At 36.8% G+C, this 8,323-nt stretch overlaps 1 long non-coding RNA gene across 1 annotated transcript; it reads right to left on the bottom strand.

Annotated features, from left to right (window-relative positions):
- Nucleotides 1-759: 759 nt before the first annotated feature.
- LOC123555262 (uncharacterized) lies at nt 760-4,070 on the bottom strand. The gene is made up of 3 exons (XR_006687213.2): nt 3,730-4,070; nt 3,300-3,424; nt 760-2,347 (listed from the first exon to the last, which is right to left on the bottom strand). It is a non-coding gene; the product is annotated as an uncharacterized LOC123555262 (long non-coding RNA).
- Between the last annotated feature and the right edge of the window lie 4,253 nt (nt 4,071-8,323).

Genomic DNA, 8,323 nt, shown 5'->3' with positions numbered 1-8,323 from the left:
ACCTTTACTTAATAATATCTAGCTAAAATGTTATGTTTAAATATTGAAGACTGTTGCTATGATAAATAAAACTGGTTAAAAGGTTATGTTTGTTGTATTGAATGGCCACGCTACGTTACAAGATATGGTGAAAATGCATCAAAATTAACCTTAAATTCTAAGTAAAAGGGGGCATAATTCATGAAAATTTGGTACCAGAGTTATGCACCTTGTGTCATATGATGTGGGTGATAAGGTGGAACAACTACCTTAAGTTTGAATCAAATGAGATAGAGTGGAAGTGCATCAAAACTTTAACCCGAAATTCTAAGTAAAATTTATTTATTTGGGTTTTACGGCGCACCAACACAGTATGGGTTATATGCCGCCAAACAGGACTACAAATTTTGGTTCCACATCTCGTTTACATCGAAATAAAAACATGAGGACTGGTATGGAATCAAAATTTGTGAAAGTGCATCAAAACTTAAACCTGAATTTCTAAGTAAAAAGTGCATAAAAACTTTAACCAAGGTGCGGACGTGGAAGGACGCCGACGCTGGGTCAAGTAAGACAGCTCTCCATACTTCGTATAGTCGAGCTAAAATGCTTAAGGGTCTGTACATATTTCAGACCATTTAGAACAAATACTACATTTATTTCTATGTTTTAATTAAGAAATAATAGATCTAAATCTGTTCCTATATTTTATCAGTTAATAAAATATGGGCAGGAGTTTGGATGCGTACTAATTAAATCACGAGTGCGTAGCACGAGTGATTTAATTATTCGCATCCAAACGACTGCCCATGTTTTATTAATTGATAAAATGATTGGAACATATTTATTATTTCGATTCTAACAACGCAAATAATTGGCATTTTACAGTACTGCATTTTCAGCGTAATACGTCATTCGGGTCATATGCTGTTACAATTTACCCCCTATGGTTAGAAAGTGTTGCATAGCCAATGGAACGTATAGATATTTGTTTCTTTTTATCAGAATTTGGAGAAGTATTTATAAATTAGTAATCTAACAGCTCGCAAACTAATTATGAACAGAATCATCAAATTTGGCGAGTTGACTCTGTGTTACGAGTGACGAGCTTAACTTTTATATGACGTCACATCATTATGACGTCATACTTTATGTCATACATTTATGACGTCACCGCTGAATCTTAATTGAGCTAATTGAATTCGCTCGAAGAGATCAGAACGTGTTTTACGGTCCTACACATAAGTCAGTATGACTTTTATCATATTTATGTTTTTGAAATGCTGTTTTCAACCGTTTGGCCATGCAATAATTCGTATGTAATGCAACTGAAGTAGAATCTCTTATGTCACAATCATAGGGGGTGAAATGTAACAGCCAACCATATCGTATATTTTATCGTAGATTCATGTATAGGCGATTTCGCTATATATTTATATAGCAGTTGCTGCGGATCGTGTTAGAATTTACTATTAAGATCTCCAAGCATACAGAAAGTTCTGAAATTCAACAAACATGCAATAAAATGCATGAGAATAATTATAATACACATCTGATTTCATACATTTTAGAGACATAATTGTGTTCCTTTCACAACACTCACAAGTCTGTTTTATGTTCACACAGGGATATTACAACTTTCAGTTTTGCATTAATGTTTTTGAATATATCATATGATATTTCATTCTTTAAACAAACATTCAAGTTTAGAAAAGGTATGACTGTACTGTTGTCAAGTTGAAGAAACAAGTCTTTATTTATAGTCAACAGCAGCTTAAAATTTGTTCTTGTAGTCAATCTTTATAAACAAAATTAGTCTTGTGCTAATTTTAACCATACTGGTAATGAAGTTGAAGAGCACTGTTTAAGTTTTGAAGCAGCTGTAATAAAATTACGTTTTAATCTAGAGTCAAAGTGAAATTCAGCGCATGGTATATCCAGAAATGTACATGTACAAATTAGCAAATGACTTTTAAAGAAAAGTATAAACACATTTTTCCATGTAAAACAAAATGACAAGAACAATTTAGAATTAGTCTCTGTGTTTGTTTTTCTTCGATTTTCGTCGTTGTTTGCTTGGACTCCTTGACCTTGACCTCTATTGTTGAGATCGTGACCTCGACCTTGACCTTCGTGACCTTTTAGGACTACAATATTTCAACAAAAAATTCGATTGCAACCCTTTTATTTATTATTACTCAATTTTTTAACTTCCATTTAAACTTAATTGTGTACGAATGCTTTTGCTATAATTAAACATCAGTAATATCAATCAGTTTTTTTAATCATCATGAGAAAAACACGCAATTTTTGTAATCTTGAGAACTGTGAGCTTGATCTGTGATCTGCTAGGAGAGTCACTGTACTCCTGAAAAAAAGAAAGATGTTCGTTTAATGACAACTGAAATACGCATCACATTATGTACAAGCTTTTGATGATTGTTCAAGAAAAATTGCCTCTAAAGGTTAAACATATGGCAATTACCCCCGATTCAACAGCCAGCAGTTTTGATTTTATTCGTGTAATATTGCCCTATGCCAGTTGTCTAAGATATTTTGGATGTTGTAAGTTTCAAAGGTGGCCTCCAAATTGCTGCAAACAATACAAATATTGTGAAATAAATAATATCCACAGGGGATTTCCTGGATTTCATGGTTAAGTGAATCAACAAATTTAAATCCAGATGTAAAAGAAAATTCTCATCCTTAAATTATTTCTGACGAAGACATAAAAAAGTCGAAACATTCCAGGTTTTCGACTTCTCTTTTCAAAACTTTCACCTGAAACAAGCACTAGCATACAGATGCAATTAGAAATGGCATCTAAGAGGCCATGTAATCTATACTGTATTACTGGTGTATGTTTTTATTGCTGAGAAGTTAAATTTCTTCAAAATTCTAATATATACGGTGAATGTCTTGCTATTTAGAGATGAGGAAGTCCCCAAATGTCCCTCTAGGCAATATTTCAGACATAGGCAGAGTTCTGGAGTTTCAAACAGCTGTGAGCAGCAAGTACTATCGAGTCTGTGACCTAAACAGGGGCCCCAATCATTGATGTTTGATTCACAGTAATAATAGCAGAAACATTCAAGTTTACAACGGATACTTAATGTCTTCGTTTAGACATTTCAGTATCTTTTTCTTCGAAACAATTTCTGGCGACAGAATAATCATTGCAAGGTTTGAAATAAAATCAGTAATTCAAAGCCAACAACGTTAATTATTTTACCAGAAAAAGTATATTGTAAGAATAATTGTCTCAGTTTCAGTAATAAAGAATTAAAGCATTGAAAGCATAAACTTTATAACATATAAACCTCAATTTCATGTAATTTTCTACGTCTTTTCTCTGTCATATCTGGCTGATGATGTTGCCGTGGCGTTCCATACGAATCCTGGGATTTTTCATCCTGGTAACATTATTCATCAATATTTTCATCCTCTATTGACCCGAATGAAATGAACATGAAAACATGGAAAAAACAGGTTATGTTAACAACTGATTAAGCATTGCAAATGACATAAACTGGTGGTATTGAGGTCTGGCCTAGTTTTAAAAACATTGGGTGTGATCTATTGACAACAATCCTGTGCTTTATCAAGCTGAAAAATTAGCAGCAGAAAAAGTTTCCTCTGGCTCATTTGTGTATTAGCAAACAACATTTGTAATGGCTTTTCATGACCTTAAATTTTTACCAACAGATTGTAAACAACCAAATTTAAGTTTTATAGAACTACAGTACTTACTGCACATGTGTATCATCTTTTACTTCCTGTTTATCAAACCATTTAATCTTTACGGATTATTGACATCCAAATTCGGTATAACATTGGCTTTAAATTGAGTAAACCCTAAGCTTGCAGTATATTATTATATTCGTATCAAATACAGTTGCAAATATCTTCCCCGCTAAATCGTTAATATGCGTCATTTACTCCTGTGTTTTTGTAGTAAATCATTTCAAATGTATTAAAGCGGACTTTCAATTTTACATTGAAAGTTTTGAATTTAGATTTTCCAAGAAGAATCCCTGAATGTTTATCCTTTACTGCCAACCATAATTTTGTTTAAAATACAGATACCTGCAACAATTAATTCAGGTCCTTCGTATCACTTAGTACTATCAAACTTCTGGCACTATCTTCTACATTTTGATCAATTATATTGTCTTATACCAATGTATACATTATTTCGTTATACGTTCACTAACATAATGATAACACGTCACCCACAACATTACAACAATGATACAAAATAAAGTGATGAATCATTGCACTCTTTCTATTATCATATGGCAGCGTGTGTGACATTGATATTGTCAACCAAGAGCAGAATGTCACCCGAGGAGAAAGCAGAGTGGTGACATTCTGTTTCGAGGCTTGATAATATCAGTGTCACAACCGCTGCCATATGATATTTATTTCACTACATGTATATCGAACAAAATTAAGTACTCGTACATTGTACATAAAAAGTTGTTTTTCTTTCTGACAATACTGTCGTCTGAATCGCCTATGTACACATTGAATAGTGACGACACTACTATATGTGTACAAGGCAGACAATCGATTTGGCTAAAAGATTTAAGCAATTATTTGCCCTTATATATGGCATTCAAAATATCAGCGCGGTCACATAACCTGACAATCTCTTTCGTTTGGTCACATGTCTAAATCTGATAATAAAAATATCTCCTTCTTGGGTAATGAAATTTTATCATTGTGGACAAAAGTGAGTTATAATAAATATGTCTCTTAAATAGATCTATTTTCAATGCAGTCCTTTCGCCAGTAGAGTCAAGATGGTAGACGCCTCTGTCCGCACATGATTTAAATGTGCTGCGACGCATAGACAAATGCCGGTGTAATGAAGTATTTCGACCCCCATAGAATAACGACCCCCCGGTCATTATTTTATAGAAAATGTGACTCCTTTTCTGTAAAATATTGACTCCCCTTATAAAAAACTTACTCCCTTTGAAAACTCTATAGAATAACGACCCCCGGTCATTATTCTATAGAAAAACTGACCCCTCCAAGTAAAATACTGACTCCCTAAAAATGACTCCCTTCGAATCTCATAGAATAACGACCCCGGTTATTATTCTATAGAAAAAGTGACTCCTTCCATGTAAAATACTCACTGCCGAAATTACTACATTCGAACTCTCATACAATATTGATTCCCGGACATTATTCTATTTAAAAAAGTTACCCTTTCCGTGTAAAACACCGGCTCCTAAAAAGACTTTCGATGATAATATCTATTAAAAAGTGATCCCCACCAAACCTAACGGACAATTTTACGAGATCTACAAGTCTAATACCCTCCATTGCCAATAGTTAACTTTGTGATTGTACTACTACTACTGGTGCCGCTACTTCTATTGCTATTACTACATGTACTTCTTCTTCTTCTACTACTACTACTACTTCTACTACTACTACTACAACTGCTACTACTGATACTACTATACCTGCTTCCACTAATACGTCTTGTACATCTACCTCTTCTTCTCCTGCTGCTGTTGTTGCTGTCACTTATTCCTCTGCTGCTGCTGCTGCTGCTGCTGCTGCTGCTGCTACTGCAACTGCCACTACCACTGCCACTACTACTACTACTACTACTACAACTACTTTCTATTGTTGCCGCTACCGTACTTTACTGCCACTGCTAAGTATTGCAACTTCTATTAATACTAAGTTCTATGCTAGCAGTTTCTTGTGCAGTTTTCTTCTGAAGAACTACTTCATACCGAAGTTTGCAGGGATTATTGACACTGGTGTGTTTTGTGAACGTATTGTGAATTGTTATTTTCCATAAAAAAATGTATACACCATTACAGCGTCTAGAAATAGAATCCCTTTTCCCGTTGCTGAAAGCTCTGATTTCTGTGTCAAGTGATGGTATCTGGGGCTTATGGTCAAACGGAAGGAGGACGGACGGACGGACAAGGGCAAATCTATATGGCCCCCTCCCCCGCGTGGGGGCATAAAATGCAGCAATTAGGCCTTAGATACACGAGTTATCACTAAATTTGACCAAATGACCGGGGGTCGTTTTTTATGGGAGTCAATATTCTTCGTGAGATTCAGTTTACTTCACGTGGGGGAGTCATAGTACTATGATCTGGAGGTCATAATACTATGACCGGGGGTCACTTTTTCTATAGAATAATGACCGGGGGGTCATTATTCTATGGGGGTCGAAATACTTCATTACACCGGTACAGGTAGCAGCATGTAATAGCTCTACCGAGGCAACCTGTGACATACCGGTATATCTGACTTTAGAGTTAGGTAAGTGGTGAGCACAAAGCCATGAATCATGTTTGTTTTTGTTTGTTTTGGGTTTAATGCCATTTTTCAACAGTATTTCAGTCTTAGGACCGCTGTTATTCCTTATCTTTATAAACGACCTACCTGAGAGTGTCAGATCAAGCACCAGGCTGTTTGCTGATGATTGTATCCTCTACCGCCAAATCAAGACCACCCAGGACCAATACCAACTACAGGAAGACCTGGACTCACTGGCAGCATGGGAGCTCCAGTGGGGTATGGAATTTCATCCAATGAAATGCAGTGTCCTCAGAGTTACCAGAGCCAAATCACCAATGATACATCCATACCAGCTGAAAGGTATCCAGCTATCAGAAGAAAATAGTACCAAGTACTTAGGAGTGACCATACAATCCAATCTATCCTGGAAGAAACACATTAATTTAACAACCAAGAAAGCTAACGACATGCTAGGGTTCCTCAGACGTAACTTAAGTAAAGCCAATGAAGAAACAAAGACAAATGCCTATAACACCATGGTCAGATCCAACCTAGACTACTGTAGCTCCATATGGAACCCATACCAACTAGAACTTATTCACCAGATTGAGATGGTCCAACGAAGAGCTGCACGCTATGTCACGAACAGATATAGGAACACCAGCAGTGTCACCAGCATGCTTAACCATCTCAACTGGAATACTTTAAAATCAAGAAGACAGAAGAATCAACTAACGATGCTGTACAAGATAATACACGATCTAGTGGACATTCCTGCCTCAAACTATCTGAAACACGTTTCTTCCAGGACCAGAGCATCACACTCATACAAGTACCATCACTACTCTACATCAATCGACACTTTCAAGCACAGCTTCTTCCCTCGAACTATACCAGCATGGAATGCATTACCAGCGACTGTAGCTGAGGCTCCCTCTTTGGCATCCTTTAAGAGAGAGCTCCTTTCCCAACCCTTCTAAGGGGAACTATGACCCAACTACTATGCCTAGAAGAGAGTGAGCTGTGCCGGCGGGGCCTCGTGTCCTGGTAGCGCCACGCAAGCCGGAGTGGTCACACTATTCTCTGACGGGTGTATGTGGTTGGATTCTTGTCTTTCTTACTCTCTCTACTGTATTACTTTTTACTATTTACTTTTACTATCTTACTTTTGATTATTCTTCTCTATACTACTTTTCTCTTGCGCACCGTTAAGTAATGGTCAAGATTGACAGTTTTAACGTACCATGTAGATGTAGATGATGTAACGCCGGGCAGTTAACCTTACCAGTGTTCCTGGATTTTGTAACGGTACAAAACTGTTCTCCGCGAGTAACTGCCAACTTCCCCCAAAAATCAGAGGTAGAGGACGACACAGTGTCTTTCATCAAATCGTCACGGAGAAATACGCCCCGCCCGGAGATCGAACTCGCGACCCGCGACCTGTACACCAACGCTCTCCCTACTGAGCTAAGCGGATGGACTTGTTTGTAGGTCAAAGGTCAAAGTAATAAATGGAGCGCAAGGTAAAATGTGTCCTTCACATTTCGTATCCACATCATAATATTGTAACCATTCAAAGTATTGAAGACAATCCTCTTAAATATAAGGTAGATGGCAACGAGACGGTTTGTAGAGTTTTCTTCTTTCAAAATCGGTTCTGTACGTAAAAGTGTTAGCAAGTTCAAATATGTAGGTCATGTATCTTGTCCAGAGCATAACCATTCAAGATATTGACTTCAAACTTGGTATATGGGTAGGTGGTAATGAGACGATAAAAACAGCGCATGGACATGATTGGTAGGTCCAAGGTCAATGTCATAAATTGAGTTCAAATGTGTCCTTTGTATTTTGTGTCTGGAGCAGAACCTCAAAGCTATTTAAGGTATCATTTAAAACTAAAACTTGGAATATAAGTGTGTTATGATGAGGTGAATTGAGGAGTAACAAATTATATTTCTGCCCCCCCCCCCACCGCCCCTACGAAAAATCACTTTTAAATGCTTGTGTCATCGTATTCGAGAGCATGAACTTGGCTGACGGCTGGTAGGTAAAATGTTACTGT

This window comes from Mercenaria mercenaria, chromosome 7 (genome assembly GCF_021730395.1).
Source record: "Mercenaria mercenaria strain notata chromosome 7, MADL_Memer_1, whole genome shotgun sequence".
Classification (NCBI taxonomy): domain Eukaryota; kingdom Metazoa; phylum Mollusca; class Bivalvia; order Venerida; family Veneridae; genus Mercenaria; species Mercenaria mercenaria.
This window is presented reverse-complemented; position numbering and strand designations above follow the sequence as displayed.